General features: G+C 36.5%; 1 pseudogene; it reads left to right on the forward strand.

The window, feature by feature from the left end:
- Positions 1 to 17,541, forward strand: part of LOC149565809 (protein TOPLESS-RELATED PROTEIN 2-like) — a 53,905-nt pseudogene extending 36,364 nt beyond the window's left edge.

Below are 17,541 nucleotides of genomic sequence, written 5' to 3' on the forward strand. Positions count from 1 at the left end.
TCTTGGATGCTCTTGCCAAGGAATTGATCAACAAGCAGCCAAATAAGGGGTTATAGTTATATATGCACTCTCATGATGATGTGATTGGGACTGTATGTTTTTTTGTCACATTTATCTGTTTGAAAATTAGAGATTAGTTAGTGTTATTGGCTTTCATTCATGATAAATAATTATTTCCTAATTTTATTTTTCCCTGCAGTCTTCACAAGCACTGGTGTCTCAAGAACCAAAATTTAGAAGGGTTGTGCCAATTATTGCAAAGGCTTTGCTCTCAAAGGAGCCTTCTAAATTGCACAAAATTTGATTCTAAAGCATAATTGCTCAGTGGAGACTCAGGATATCATACACATTTCTTTTTCCTCATTGTTTTGTATCACTCATGTGATGAACGAAACAATGGTGTGGAGGTAGAAATGTGCACGATACCCTAAGTCTCATGCACTGAGCAATTATGCTTTAGAATCAAATTTTGTGCAGTTTAGAAGGCTCCTATGAAAGCAAAGCTTTTGCAATAATTAGCACAACCTGTCTAAATTTCTACTAAGCATTGGTCTCAATTTAGACAAACATGTCTTCCCTTTGTCATTGAATGTATGGTACGACCATAGAAAATTAAGTGATCTTGGTTGCAATTTCAACGACAGTTGGTCGATTCTACCGTCCATGGTATGGCACCACCATAGAAGATTGAAGGGATCTTGGTCACAATTTCAACGATGGTTGGTCGTTTTTGTCATTGAAGATTCAACCAGTGACAGACGCAAATGAGGATATAAGAGTTCAAGTTGGACTAAGGAAATCGACCTTTTTAAATTCGATAAGTCAACCTTTTTTAAGTCAAAATTTTGACGCATAATGATTGTGACGAAGAATCGACTAAAAAATATCGACAAGTTTAGTCATCTATTCGACCAACTCTGGTCAAAATTTTGACCTTTTCTCATTGAAATTTAAGGCTAAATTTAGTAGTGTTTGGAACATACAACAAGATTTTGTAGAGTGAACAACATGAGAACACCAAATATGAGATCATAGAACATGAACTATAGGAGTGCAAACCATATAAGAATGAATGAAAATAGTAATGAAAGGGAAAGAAAATTTAAAAGAGCAAGTAGAAAAATTCAACAAAATATTTATTAAAACAAAGACACCTACAAGAACACAAGTACAAGTTGAGAAGACAAATGACACATCTAAGAAGAAGTTGAAATAAGTTGTATTAGTTGATAAACCCTTATCGATTTAAGCAATCAATTCATTAAATAAAATAGGGGATAACACATCACAAATTCATCAAACCCTAAAATGATGAAATAAAGTTTTGTGCACTTAGGAGAAGCATGGAAATTATGTTTAGAAGTTATAGCTAATAGCACCTAAAATTGGTCATATGTGAGCTTGACAAAAAAATTCAATTTACTAGATATATTATAAGCTTTTTTAGTTTGCATACTAGCACAATAGATTGCATAATATATTTCTGGTAAATAAAAGGACTAAACTAAAAGTAATGAATTATCATTTGAATGTTTACATCCAAGAGAAATTTGTGTAGTAGATTTGATAGTGATTTTAATGAGAATTATAGTGTTTTAGAAGCAAATTCAACTTGGTTTATGCAAAATCCATAATTCTATGATTTCAAGGTATTTGTCTGCATTGTTAAGGATAAGCTATAAAGTCATTTGAAATTTGTAAAATGGATGTGTCTTTACTACATGATATTATAGAGAAACAAAGGTATAAGTTCAAAAGAAGATCAATTGCACATCTGGATGATGACCATGTCAAGGCATTCCCGCAAATTTTGGACGGTGTAGTAGTTGTAGATGATGTGCAACCTTACATCCACTATAAATTTGAAACCCCAAGAGAGTAATATTTCTAAGTAATTTGATAAGGTTTGCAACAAAGACATGAGCTTAAAGATGAATTAAACCAATTAGGTCAACTAAAGAGTGGACAATTTTTTTTCACTGTAAATTTGACAATAGAGAAGGAAAAAATCGCTCTAAGAAGAATCCATGATAATTAATTTTGGTTATGATACTAAGTAGTTGAAATAAAAAGTAACATAAATCATGAGGTGACATGCCTAAGAAACAAGGGCAAAATACCTATCAATGAGAAGAATGTGAAGAAATTAGTGCTAGGAAACACTAAGACAAAGTGGAATGGTAGAGGCATGATGTTGAGTTTGATTGAACAAGATGATGTCAAGATTATCAGTAAAATCTTTTCTTACAAAATGAGTTCCAGCTCTAGAGAAGATGAAGTCTTTGCAGGCTTCATAAATGCAACTTATAAGATGTATATTGATAAAATTGGAGTTAACCTTTGTGAGATTTTCAAGCAACAACTTTTTGATAACCTTGAGAGAATTAAAAAGAACAAGTATAAGTTGGAAATGTAAGAAGAGTAACTAAGAGGGGAGGGTTGAATCATTTACCACAAATACAAATCCAAGAGCCCTTAAGATGTCAATACAATTCAAAATCAAACTCTGTTGAAACTGAAATACAACTATAACTTGGTTAACATAGGAACACTTGGTCAACACTAAGAATTACTCACTCGGAAAACACTAAAATAATTTCTTTTTAAGATGTTAAGTGTGATTAACCTTAATTAACTTAGTTTCAGAATCATAAAGCAAATAACATGAACACAAGAGATCAAGATTTAACGTGGAAACCCAATTTGGGAAAAACCACCAATTGCAACTAGTTATTGTTTTTCGCTCTTTTGAAGTGAGCCCTATTAGGAGCCAACTCTGTTAAAGGTTACAAAACACACTGTTAGGTGTGACCCTATTAAAGGATTTAGTTCACCCTGTTAGGAGTGGCCTTGTTAGAGGCCTTTAGGCACTTCAATCTAGAAATGTCGCATTATTAGAGGATTTGGCAAAAAGTTGTTAAGCTAACTCTGTTAGGAGATTCGATTTACTGCTACAAATATTAGAGAGTAATAATGATATGACCTGATTTTTTATGCAACTATATTTGTTGATTGCAAATATCTATTCTGGCTGGAATACTTGATCCACCTTGATCATAATGTTGTTTGCAACTCGGTCAACTCAAATACTCTAATATCATTCAAATTCGCTTTCTTGATTTATCTTTTCAATCCCATGCTTCTTCACAATTTAATCCTCAAGTTGACCTTATATGTTTTACCTTTTCAATTCAACTTGAATATAATTTCAAACAAATGAAATTCATCCGATGAGTCACCTAGAACTAACCAACAAAATTGATATAGGAAAATCATTTGTTAACTGACCCAACTCAATCAACACTAACTTTGAAAATGACTTTCCTTCAGATTTCCTTTGGCAACTAAGTGAGCTCTGTTGACACTCGTTCCATGCCAAATTTTCTTTGGTAACCGAGTGAGCTTGGTAGACACTTGTTCCATGTCAACTTTTTCTTAGACGACCGAGTGAGCTCGGTAGACACTCTCTGAACTTGGTTAACAATGATACGCTCGTCATATACTAGAACTTTCTTTGACTCCCAAGTGAGCTCGACATACACTAATTTTTCAGTATATATATGACATTTGTGTAACATCAAAGACAACATACAATTGAATGATTGCATCCAACAATCTCCCTCTTTGGCATTGATGGCAACACAACATGTCATGATACATAAAAATTTTAGAACAAAATAGAAGTAAGGATAATATCCTTAGTTTCATTCAAATTCTCATCCATGAGAACCCCCTCTATCGATGTGAACTCCCTTTGTCATCAATCTCTGATTACAATGACTGCAATAACAAACTCTCTCTCTTTGATATCAACTCATAATTTCTGATATGCCAAATTCTCCCTCTTTGACATCTCAGACATTCAAAAAAAAATCTTTGATATATAGACATTCACAAAAATTTCTCTGATATATGACAGCAAAACTCTCCCTCTTTGACATCGTATGCCAAAGAAAACAATCGATGTAGTTTCCATGTACCTGATGTACAGATTCATATGCAATCTGCTCTAACAATACTACATCAACTTGCTTGATCTTCAACATGTTTGTTTGATGCATCACTATAATCATATTAGTGACTTGAGACAAGGGAATGACCCCTAGCTTACCCCTTAGATACAAATATGCATCCTTAAGCAATGGCTTGGTGAATATCTCTACAATCTGTTATTTTGTTTTCACATATTCCAATCTCACCTCTTTGTTACACCAATTCTCTCAAGAAATGATATTTTATTGCAATGTGTTTGGTCTTGGTATGCATCACTGGATTCTTGGATAAGTTGATTACACTAGTGTTATCACAGAATATAACAACTGAGTCCTTGATCTCCTCCTTCATACTCAACAACAGTCGTTTGAACCACACAATGTTGGAACAATTGACTGCTACAACAACATATTATGCTTCTGGTGTAGACTGAGAGATACAGTTTTGCCTCTTGTTTGTCCAAGATACTAGTCCTTTTCCAAGAAAAAGTGCTCCACCACTAGTGCTCTTCCTGTCATCAACACTTCTTGCCCAATCTGCATCAGTAAATGCCTTCAATTCAAAGTTTCCTCCTTTCTTATACCACAAACCATAATCTTTAGTACCTTCCAAATACCTCATGATTCTTTTTATTGCCATCATATGATTTTCTTTAGGATTAGTAGAGAATCGAGCCACCATACCAACTATTAATGCTATATCAAGTCTTGTGTGCACTACATACTGAAGTTTTTCAATCACTGATCTATATGTAGTATGCTCTACCTCTTTGAAATCATCATTTTTGGGAAGCTTATGTCCAGTAGACATAGGTGTTCCAACTGGTCTAAAATCTTGCATTCCAAATTTCTTTAGTATCTCCTTGATGTACTTTGGTTGAGTAATGTAAATATCATCATTCATCTATTGAATTTGTAAGCCAACAAAGAATTTAATCTCTCCAAACATTGACATTTCAAATTCCTTAATCATTTGTACAGACAAAGATTTGCACAACTCATTTCTAGTAAATAATGTATCATAAACAAAGATTACTACCAACACAATCTTTTTATCAAGTCCTTTGATGTATAGGTTGTTATCATTAGTTCTTTGAAAACCAATCCTTATGAAATAATTATGTAACATTCCATGCCATGCTCTAGGAGGCTTGTTTGAGACCATACAAAGCTTTGTGTAGTTTGCAAACACTGTCACTTTTGCTAAGATCAATAAAACCTTCTGGTTGCTCAATGTAGACTTCCTCTTCTAAGATTCCATTCAAGAATATTGATTTCACATCCATCTGATATACTTTGAATCCTTTGTGTGATGCATATGCAACGAGTATTCTAACACCTTCTAGTCTAGCAACATGAGAAAAAGTCTCTCCATAATGAATACCTTCTTCTTGAGCATAACCCTTGCAAACTAACATTACCTTGTTTCTTGAAACTTCTCCATTCTCATTTAGCTTGTTTCTGAATACCCATTTTGTGCCAATTGCATTCTTGTCCTTAGGTCTAAGAAAAAGAGTCCAAGTTTTGTTCCTTTCAATATGATCAATCTCTTCATTCATTGCCTCAATCTAGCTTTCATTCTCTAATGCATCTTTGACAATTCTAGGTTCAAACTCAATAAGAAAACATGTACCTTTTAATTTTTTCCTTGTCATTGTACCATTTGACTGATCTCCAATGATTTGCTCGAGTGCATGATGTGTTCTGACATATCCAACAAGTTTGGGCTCCTTTCTTAATTCACTAGGTTCACCATGATCTTTTGAATCATGCTCGAGTCCCACTATCTATTACTCGGATCCATTAGATGACTTGGTTTGCACTAGTTGAAACTCGGGTCCTTCTGATTGCAACTCAAATCCTTCTAACTGTGAGTCAAGTTTCACTGGCTACAACTTGGCTTGAACTGGGGATTTTGGGGACTCGGATAGTGAAGATTGTTGACTATCAGTTGCTTGAACTTCGGGTAAAATATCAAGCTCATAGTAAACAAAGTTTTTGTAGTCTTCAGATTCTTTCCTGCTTTGTTCGTTAGTCTTCTGCAAATTCATCAATCTTTACATGCACACTTTCTATAGCTTTGTGAGTGAATAGAATCAAACATTTGTATGTTTTGCTCTTATTGAAGTATCCCAACAATATGCCTTCATCACTTTTCACATCAAATTTTCATTTTCTTGACTCCTTCAAAATACAACATTTGCTTCCAAATACTTTGAAATAACACACATAAGTTTATAGCCATACCATAATTCAAAAGGTGTTTGATCTGGGTCTTTCAACTGAACTCGATATAAGGTATGAACTGTAGTGTTGATTGCTTCCTTCCAATATTTGATAGCAACACTCTTCTCTATCATCAATATCCTTGCACAATTCATGATTGATCTATTCATTTTTTTAGCAATGTCATTCTACTGAGATATATTAGGTGCAAATACATGTCTATTGATTCCTCTTTCATTGCAAAATTCATTGAATTCATTTGAGATGAATTCACCTCCTCTATATGACCTTAGACACTTCAGTTTCTTTCTTGTTTCTTTCTCAACTCTAGCCAAATACCATTTGAACTTTTAAAAAGCATCTCATTTATCCTTTAAATACATGTCATCATTCTAGAATAATCTTCAACAAATAAAATAAAGTACTTATCTCCAGTGTAGCTTTGTATGCCAATAGGTCCACAAAGGTTTGTATGAATCAGCTCCAAAACTTCTTCCGAATGATAGTTCTTGCTTTTAAAACTTGTCTTTTCCATCATTCCAATTTGACAATTCTTGCACATACCCATATTAGGTTTCTTTAGTCTTGGAATACCTCTAACCCTTTTATTCTTGCTTATGTTGACCAAGTTATCAAAATTCACATTACATAACCTTTTATGCCATAACTAGCTTTCTTCTACTTGAGCTGTGAAACATGAATTTACAGTTAGATCCAGTTAGAATAGATTACCTCTTGCTTGATTACCAATGTTAACTAGATTTCCAATTCCATCTAATAGCTTGGCTTTTCTATTCATGAATTCTACCTTGAATCCAATGTTATTCAATTGTGTCACACTAAGTAGTTTATGCTTTGGTCCTTCAACCCAATAAGCATTGTCACATCTAAGTTCATTGATTAGTGCAATACAACTTTTTCCCTTCACATAACAAGGTTCATCATTTCCAAATCTGACACTCCCACCATCATAGTGTTCCAAGTGCTCAAATTTAAATTTATCACTAGTCATATGGTGAGAACAACCATTATCAATAATCCATGTATCATTCTTACTAACATGCGAAATGAGGGTCATTTTATCATTCTCATCATCTAATTCATCCTTAACAACAAAATAAACCATTTCATCTTCTTCACCACTAATAGAATCTTTAGCTATGTAACAAGATTTCTTACCTTTGTCCTTTAGTGTTTGTAACTTTCGAAATTCTTCTTATCTTTGTACTTGTCATGCTTCTTTTCTTCTTTGCCTTCTCTATTCGGACACCTTGTAGTAATGTGACCAACTTCTTCACAAGAAAAGAAGATCAAAGGAATTTTGTCTTTGTACATTCCTTTGCCCTTGGAAAATCTTCTTGCAAGAAATGCTTCAACAACTTCAAATTCATCATCAGAACCATCTTCATCTTCACTATCAAACCTCCTACTTTTAGATTTTGCAGCTTTCTTCTTGAGTGATAGTTTGGCTTGAAATGCAGACTCAAGGTTACTAGAGTTAGGAATAAAATTATCTAACTCAAATGATGTCAACCTTCCCACTAGTGCATCCAAAGTTATATCATCCTTAGGATCACATCTCATTTCTTGAATAGCTCACACTTTGATTGCATAAACAGGAAGAAGTGTTATGAGTACCTTGCTTACCATTGTTACACCATCAATTTTCCCACTTGGGGCTCTAATTGCACACACACTAGCTTTCATTCTTTCATTGTACTGTGCAATGTTCTTGTCTTCTTTCATCTTCATCTGCTCAAACTGACCGATGAGACTTTTTGCCTTAGCTCTCCTTACATTGTCATCTCCTCCATAGATAGCGTTCAGCTTGATCCACATCTCACAAGCAATAGCACAATCTTTGACTTCATCAAATTTAGCATAATTGAGAGTAGAGGCAATGTCAATCATCATTATCTTATGGTTCTTTTTCCTATAATTTATTCCACAGTCATAGTTCTAGTAGATGCCACATACTTGGTGTTCAGACATTTTAGGCCTAGGTCTCTAATTGTTGTCAAATGTAGCTTCATCAGTTCATTTCATGCTTAAAAGTTATCTCTGTTCAACTTCAGGATCTCCCTTTTGTAAGACGTCTTGATCTTTAGCTTAGGTCCTTGAAACCTTATTTGCAAACACCAAAAGCTCTTATACTAATTGTTGGAAATATAAGAGGAGTAACTGAGAGGGGAGGGGTCAATTGGTTACCACAAAAATAAATCCAAAATCCCTTAAGATGTCAATACAATTCAAAATCAAACTTTGTTAAAACTGAAATACTATTGTAATTAGGTTAACACAGGAACACTCAGTTAACACTAGAAATTACTGCCACTCCGCAAACACTAAAAATAATTGCTTCTTAAAATGTTTAGTGTGATTAACCTTAATTAACTTAGTTGCATAATCTTTAAGAAAATAACATAAACACAAGAGGCACCAAGATTTAACGTGGAAACCCAATTTGGGAAAAACCACCAATTGCAACTAATTACTGGTTTTCACTCTTCTAAAGTGAGCCTTGTTAGGAGCCAACCTTGTTAAAGGTTACAAAACACACTGTTAGGTGTGACTCTATTAAAGGATTTACTTCGCCCTGTTAGGAGTTGTCTTGTTAGAGGTCTTTAGAGACTTCAATTTAGAAATGCCACCTTGTTAGAGGATTTGGCAAATAGTTGTTAAACTAACTCTGTTAGATAGCGTAAGATAAGGTAATTTTATTAATGTCCAACAAAAGACCACAACATGGGTCTATGGGACTGGAAACTTACACCAAGAAAAAATCAAACAAATGGAGCACTAAACGATGTCTTAAAAAAAATAAGTACAATAAAAGAAGAAGAAAGCAGGAGACGACATGGAAAAGAATAGGTATTTGTTCTCGTAGGGAAAAGTCCAACAACGTATGATTTGTGCAGCTACCAAAGGCCCTGTGATGAAGCTAAGTGCTACGAGAGGAGTGTCGCTAATGAGGAGATCCCCGGCAAGGTCACACAGATCTAGAATGGCCAACATTAGGGATCCAAGCTCAAAGAAAGAAAGAGAGAGAAAAGGGAGAAGAGAAAGAAAGAAAAAAGGCAAAGATGCTACCACCTAAGAAATGTTAGTAGCCTTTTAGAACCTACTTCAATCTCGGCTCCCAACTAGCAAGGAAAGTGTCACGAATCATAGCCTTGAGGTTTCTGATCACTACCCATTTACCCTCCTATCTGGTAGCCACAACGAGAGCCTGAGCCTCCTTAAGTTTTGCCACCTGTGATCTGGTAAGATCCTCATCAAGACAAATCTTGATGGGAAGAGAGAAGAGTTTCCTCTTTGTCCTAAGCGCTCGAAGGCAATCAACAATTGAAGGGAACCAAATAAAGAGGGTATTGTCATGTCCGACCCAAGCACAATCCAATGAGATGTCGGTGATATCCAATTGGTCTTTAAGGAAGGAGTAGCCTACTGCAAGAGGCTCGGGGCAAGGAAGAGGGAGACCGCGGACCCTCAAGTTTAGCTCACAGGCAATGCTTGACCCTTTTATCTGCTATCTTAGTATAGACTAGCTTCTCAATGCCAGAGAGAGTAGAAAAAGGAGGAGGGGAGGAAGAAATGAGGTTTTTGCAAATAGATGCACATGATTTCAGCTGTTGTTCTCTTTCGATCTATAGAGAGCATTGTTTTTTATCGAGTTCCTCTTGTTTCATCTTCGAATCATGGATAGCCATCATTTGTATTGTGTGCTCGAGTGTATCTTGAATTTTATCGAGGTCAATGACCGGGTTTCATTGTAGGCAACAGTCAAATTGATCTTTCAAATCTATCTGTATACCTGTGAGAGAGTTGTCTATATTTGTTTCAAATCATTTATTGTCTCACGTAGGGACTGCACACTATCACGAAGAGTTTGATTCTTAGATTCAGCGTCTTTCAACGAATTACAAAGCTTAAAAGAGAGCAAGGATGTCGCAATAGCAATGCCTTTTAGGGTTGCACTATCAATCTCAACTTTTGTCATGCGGTCAAGTACCTACTGGAATGTGATTGGGTCCAAACAAAGGTCTAACATTCAATCAAACGGTTTGCAGGCAATCTTGTAGACACAAAAGCAAAAGCAAAAGTAAACCCTGGTTGGATGATATTCCAGTGATGTTAGAAGATTTGATTCACTGCTACAATTATTAAAGAGTAACAATGATGATGCAATTGTGTTTGTTGATTTCAGATCTTTGTTCTGGCTTGAATACTTGATCCTCCTTGATTAGAATGTTCTTTGTAGCTCAATCAACTCAGATACTCTGATAACCTTCCAATTCGCTTCTTTAATTTATCTTTCAATCCCATGCTTCTTCACAATTCAATCCTCGAGTTGACCTTATACTTATATGTTGTCAAGAAGGCTTGAATATAATTTCAAACAAATGAAATTCATCCCATGAGTCGGCTTGAACTAACCAACAAAATTGATACAGGAAAATCCTTTGTTAGCCAACCCAACTCGGTCAAAACTAACTCAGAAAATGGCTTTCCTTCAAACTTCCTTTGATAATCAAGTGAGCTCAATAGACACTTGTTCCATGCCAACTTTTCCTAGGTGACCGAGTGAGCTCAGTAGACACTCACTCTGAGCTTGGTTAACAATGAAACACTTGTCATATACTTGAACTTCCTTTGACTCTTGAGTGAGCTCGGCATATATTGATTGCTCAGTATATATTTGACATTTGTGTAACATCAAAGACAACATACAATTGAATGATTGTATCCAACAGTATGTGACTTTTAGATTTGGATCACTGATAACATAGCTATTCTTTCATGTCATGAAGAGATTCTCAAACATGCCACAATCATAATGGAAATCAGACAAGTGCACAATGGAATTGATAAGTCACTATTATAGGAAAACTTTTAAAGACTACATAACTAGTAATATAAACAATTTGATAAGAACATTCGAATATGAGATGAAGAAAAGAATAAGGATACCTAGAAGAGTTGTAGAGTAGTATAAGGAGACAATATGCTTTATGAGAGAAACTGATAAAACATGTATGAAAGCAGCTGACACTAGATTGAAGTTTGCAGATCCCTTATGTTATGAAGTTAATGAAGAGGAAATTGAGAGTTATGCAAAAGAACTACTAGGATCTCATATGGATGATGATAGTGAGAGATAGGGTACAACTAGAGAGAGATTCGTTGAAGCCTAACAATTGTAGATATCGAAAGCAGCTAAGAAGGAATTTGAGAGTGTTGTAAAGAAAATATTGAAGTACACTAGGATGACAAAGGAAAAAGATATTGAGAATAAGCAAACAACAAATGAAGGCAGTCACTCAGAGTGACATCTTGTTAGTTCACGTTTGCAAGTAAAGTCCACCATGATAACTGAGCGGGGGGGGAGAATCAATTATACTCTTAAAACAACTCTCAATGTCGTTATTAATTCTAAAACATATAAAAAATAGATGCGACAACCTTAGAAAGACAACCATGCACAATAGCACCAGATATGTTAACTAGGGAAACCCTTGATCAGGGGAAAAACCCCAGTGGGGATGGTACCCACAAAATGATGTGCTAATATAAAATTTCCTTGTGAAAGGATAGACCATGTTAGGAGTCAATGAAATACAATCGGTACATGACTCCCTACTAGGAGACTTTGAATCATGTTAGGAGATTCCAACCCTATTAGGAGTTGAAAGGATAACACCTAAACCTATTGTCCTAATAGCCTCAGTACCATTCCTTCTTAATGATATGAATATGAAACAACTGTTGTCCAAACAACAACTTTTCTTGCCAAATATTGTTCCCTATAAGCTCGTCTACTTTGATCTTCACAACTTTTCATATCAAGTTCACATAATACATATTACAAAGATATGAATACATATCATTACATTACATCCAAGAAAAACATCTTTCCTTTATACCAAGTCCTAAAACAAGTTACTAATTCGGCCTTGAGTCTTTCCCAATTTACAATAATAATATAGGAACATCTTAAGATATTATAATACATGTTACATTACATTTTTACATTTTATCCAAGATTACAAACAAATTGTCAACTCACAGTCTTCATAATTTTTCACTCGATGATCTTTTGATTATGCCCTCTTAATTAAGGCATCTCTAACATGCCTTCAACCTCTATCTTAGCTCGCTTAAGCCAATTCCATCCCTATGACAATATAGAATGAAAACAATAGTACTCACTTTCCAAAAATGATGTCTGGAAGCTACCTTCACTAAAATATGCATAACTTTGTCAAGTATTCATATTTTTGTATGCATTCTTAGCTATAGCATCTAGACATACTATAGAACATAACCTCAATTGTACATAAGTTGATCTTCAATCCATGAATCATGTCAAACGCTCTACATTTGTAACTCTAACAGTGTTCAAGGAATAATCAATATGACATCAATGACAAATACAATCGTGAATGCAACACAAAAGCTCTGAATCATCTCTCCAAAAATGCTAATATACTCCCCCGTAGGAATATCATCAACATTCATGCTAATAGTTCAACCATTGTATGTTGCACCTAGTAGTCCACGACCACCACCAGCTACCTCTGTAGCATCTATCAGTGCAAAACCATCCGTGGCAGAAGCTCAGCCAGTTGAGGAAGAATAAGAGGAAGATGTGAAAGTAATTAGTAAGATCAATGCCTTTGCAGTTTCAAGAAGGCCTACAAGGACCTCTCCATTAGTGACACTAGCACTTGTTAAACAGGAAAAAGAGGAAGAGAAAAAGGAAGAAATAACTCCTATAATATCTAAAAGGATCAAGAAAATGGCTAGTAGGCCAAGACCTAAAAAGAAGCCAAAAGTGTTAATGGCATACGTTGGGAGGAAGCCCACATAACAAAAAGAGGAAGATATTCCACCAAAGAGAACGAGAAGGTAGATTACCCCACCACAAACTCAGCCACAGACACAGCAAGCAGAGGGGAGTGAAAAGAAAAGAAAAAGTTGGAAACCAGAAATTGGTAGAATGAATCAAATGATCATTAAAGATTTAAATTTAACACATCTAAAGAAGTATTATGAATTGCATGATCCATTACAAAAGAGACAAGTGGAGAATGTGGTCACATTGTATATGGTTGATTTCAAGCAACATTTCATACATGTACTTGGAAACATACCTAATGAATTATATGAAAGGTTGAAAATAAGGACGAAGAAAGGTAATGAGAATGAGAAGAAAATAAGAGCAAGCAATTCAAAAACCATGTACTTTGGACAAAATCAAATAGAGAATATTAAGGCAGAGTTGGGGCTCATATTTTGAAAGAAAGCAAGAGCAATTCAAATAATGGGAGGCTTGTATGATGAAGTAATCAAGGAAATAGAGGAGGCAGTAGTAAGAGTAGTGACGCGTTCAACTCTACTCCAGTAGCCACAACAGTAGAAGATGAGCCCCAAGATGATATAGTGATGAACATTGAGGATGCACCTAATGTGAAAGATGACAATATGATGATAGGGGGAGCCACATTACTATTGATACTACTGAAGACCACTTTGCTAGCAACATTGATGACCCCTTTGCAGAACAAAAGGATTATGAAGTTGGCAATTTGGTCACGGATAATATAGTGGATTACCCTAATTCTAATGAAGAAGATAATAAGGCTAGTCAACAAAACTCTACAAATGTGCGCAGATAGGAAACACCTATAGAATTGTCCTTGATACCTACCCCTGTAAGTGCAAAGTTTGACTATACAGCAAATTGGTCAGACATAGTGGAGAAAGCCACATCCATAACTATTTCTTTGAAGAAGACTTAAAGAGAAGAAAAAGAAAGTAGAAGAAAAGAAGAACAATGAAAATCATGAACAGAAAGGTCAGATGGACACCCAACCATCACATCCCCCCGAAGTTCAAGCACCCACAATTGAGGAAATGCAGATAACAGTTTTGCAAACATCTGCTAATGCAGAAAATACTACACAAGCTAGTACTTCAAGATCACCTATTTAAGAACTAACTACAAATTTTCCACAAGATGTTACCAAAATGTTTGATGGTAAAATGGACATTCAAAATTATCTTCAATTAGCAACATTTTCACTTGGAAAAATAGCAGAAGAATCTGGCAAGATGAGCAAGATTGCACTATGCACACTTGAGAAATGACAGAGAGGATACAGATTACAATTCAAATACAAATCAATCAACCTTATGTAGAGAAGAGAGCAAAAAAGACAATAGGAGAATTTGACAAGAATTTCTCTATACTAGTGGAAGTTGTAATAGTGAAGGCTCAAGCCATTCATGATGGTAACTTTTTTAGCACTGTGTGTAACAATATTACTATTGACTTATAAGTACTTGATACTTGCATCAAGGAGCTAAAAAGATGCCTACAAGAAGGCAAGGATTTATATGCTAAATGTGCTTTATCTTTTGAGTACACAAAAGGCATTGAGAAAGAGATCAAAAAGGAGATAAAACTAAAGAACATTGTGGATGAACTGAAAAATCCAAATGCACATATCATAGATTTGGAGAAAAGGATCAGCAATGCTCATGATGAGCTAAAGTTACTTGAGTTCCAAAAGGAAAGGACTATAAAGAAGTTTTCATTCTTAAGGGAACATGTCACATTGAAAATTGATCATGTGCAGATATAGCTTAAGGAATGTATAGATACAAAAGAAATCTTTGCTAGATTTGTTTGTTCTAATCTTAATACAATAGAATTAGCGTCCTGTGACTTATATGCATTGATCAACATATTAGAAGCAGTCAAGAATATATGAGAGATAAGATGGATAAATAAGATAAGATAAATTTATTAATGTCCAACAAAAGACCACAACGTGAGTCTATGGGACTATAAGCTTACAACAAGGAAAAAGCAAACAAACAGAGCACCAAATGGTGTCCAAAAAAAAACAAGCACAACAAAAGAAGAAGAAAGCAAGAAACATCACGAAAAAGATTAGGTATCCATCTTCACAGGGAAAAAGTCCAACAGTGATTGATTTGTGCGGCTACCAGAAGCCCTGTGATGAAGCTGAGTGCTACGAGAGGAGTGTTGCTCGCAAAAAGGTCCCCTGCGGGGTCTCACCGATCTGGGACAGCCCGTGTTAGGGAAACTGTATAGTCGCTTCACACCTCGAGCTAGAGTTAAGGGCGAGAAGAAGGTCGTAATAAGTTGTGCCTAGGTCTGACTCTTGGGAAATGAAAGCTGTAAAGTATGGTCACAAAGCTATAAGGACTCGCGGAGATAGAGTGCAATGCAACGCTGATCGGTGTACCTAAAAAAATCCGAGAGGGATCTGCAATCTCTAAACAGACAGTAAAATCCCCCTCTAATCTCGTAGTATATGGGGCATCTGAAAAGAAAATGAATCTCAGATTCTGTCTCTGCTAAGGTACAAAGTGTACACACTCGATCCTCTCTAGCAATATGGTGATCGACCTGAATCCGGAGTTTGTCCAAGCCCACCCTAAAGGAGCCAAGGGAGATACGCAAGGCGTGAGTCCAGTATCTATGTAAGTACTCAAGGCGTACAATAATCTCATCTCAGATAACTAAGAAGTGCTCAGTGTAGAAAGCCATCCTTGGACGTAGTCCCCCTAGAGGATCCACCCAGGTTTGTGTGATATACTTCCTGTAAATGTCTAACATGCCCGTTCAACTCCTACCAAGAAGGGAGTAGATGAGCAAGGGCATCCAATGAGAACTGGTAGGGAGGAAGATGATCAATGTCGATCCCCACTGAACTCAGTAGGATAGTAGCCTGAGCATACCAACTGCGGGCTCTAGTGGCAAGATCGAAGTCAGCAATAGCAACTGAGGAGCAGTAGGCTAAATAAGGGTATCTGTGTTGGCCTTCCTCTGAGTTAGCAAAGCCATGAAGACGGTGGAAAAACCAAATCAAGTCAAAAATGGCTGCAAGTCTGAATGGGTGAGCATCGAACTCGGCCAAAATAATACTATGGGGGGTAGAACCGTGACATCTGATAATTCGACAAAGGAGCATAATCTGGGTACGCTCGATCATGGCCCAATCCGAGTCTAAAAGAGAAGGACCCCAAACCACCTAACCATAGAGCACTATGGGTCTTACCAAGGAATCCAGGAGGGATAACTTAGACAATGTATCCTGAAAGTGGTGTCTGAAGCACTGTCTCTCGAACATGGCAAGGGAACCCAACCCTTTACTAATCTAAGGCTGAAACGAGATCCAAAAAACTTAACCCCAAGCTATGTGTAAGATGATGTAATCTCAACTTCCCGCCCCTGGAAGTGAAAATGGAGATGTGAAGTCTTCAAACCGTTGAAGACCATAACCCGAGTCTTCTCAAGGTTCACAACCAGTTGTCTCATATCACACAAAGATGCAAGTCTATCTAAAAGCCTCTGAAGACCCTCAAGAGAGGAAGCAAGAAGAACCACATCATCAGCAAAGAGAAGGATGGAGATCAATACCTAGTGTAGATGACAACCATCACCTGGAAGCGAGGAGTCACTAAGAAAAACCTCGAGTTTATCAATGTAGATCCCGAACAAGGTGGGCGAGAGAGGGCAGCCCTGCTTCACCCCAATGGTGCTCTGGATAGGATCAGAGAGGCCCTCTGTGGTCCTGAGTCACAGTCTCATATAACCTCATAATAGTCGTCAATAAGATCTCAGAAATACCAATATCTCTCAGTCTCTGAAAAAGGGCTGCTTTGGGGATGGAATCAAAAGCCTTACGAAAATCCACAAAACAACAGTAGACTTTCTTCGAGTGATGTCGAGCCTCCTCGATAATAGCTCGTAGTGTAAAGATATGATCTATGGTTTGGTAGTTTATCATGAATCCTGCTTGACCCTTAGCCCTACAATTCCTCTTATCAAGCTCACTGGATAAAATAGTATTCAAAGTTGTAGCATAAAGTTTGGCAAATGTATGCCGAATCATGATGGTCCTATAGTTTCCGGGATCAGAGGTCAGCCCAGACTTATGGATCGGGTGAATAATGTGTCTCGACCAAGAGTTCAGAAAACCAAAACAAACCACTTTATTAAAGAGCGTAGAGAGATAAGGGCCCAAGATCGTGGTACCAAGTTTGACGAGCTTAGCCTGAAAACCCTCCTCATCAACCGCCCTGCTGCATCTCATAAGTCTAATGGCCTCGTAAATGCTAGAGGTGGAGAATAAGTGACAATGGGGGAGCAGGCTGGGAAGGGCGGCAAGCTGACCCGAATGTCATACAACGTGGAGATATGGGAAGCAAGGAGATGAAATTCGAGGTGGACTGGGGTTGGCTACGCTTGGGGAACATGATGCGCCAAAACAACTTGGGATATTGA

The sequence above is a fragment of the Cupressus sempervirens genome, chromosome 3 (assembly GCF_028749045.1).
Source record: "Cupressus sempervirens isolate cs-2001-9-10 chromosome 3, ASM2874904v1, whole genome shotgun sequence".
NCBI classification, from domain to species: domain Eukaryota; kingdom Viridiplantae; phylum Streptophyta; class Pinopsida; order Cupressales; family Cupressaceae; genus Cupressus; species Cupressus sempervirens.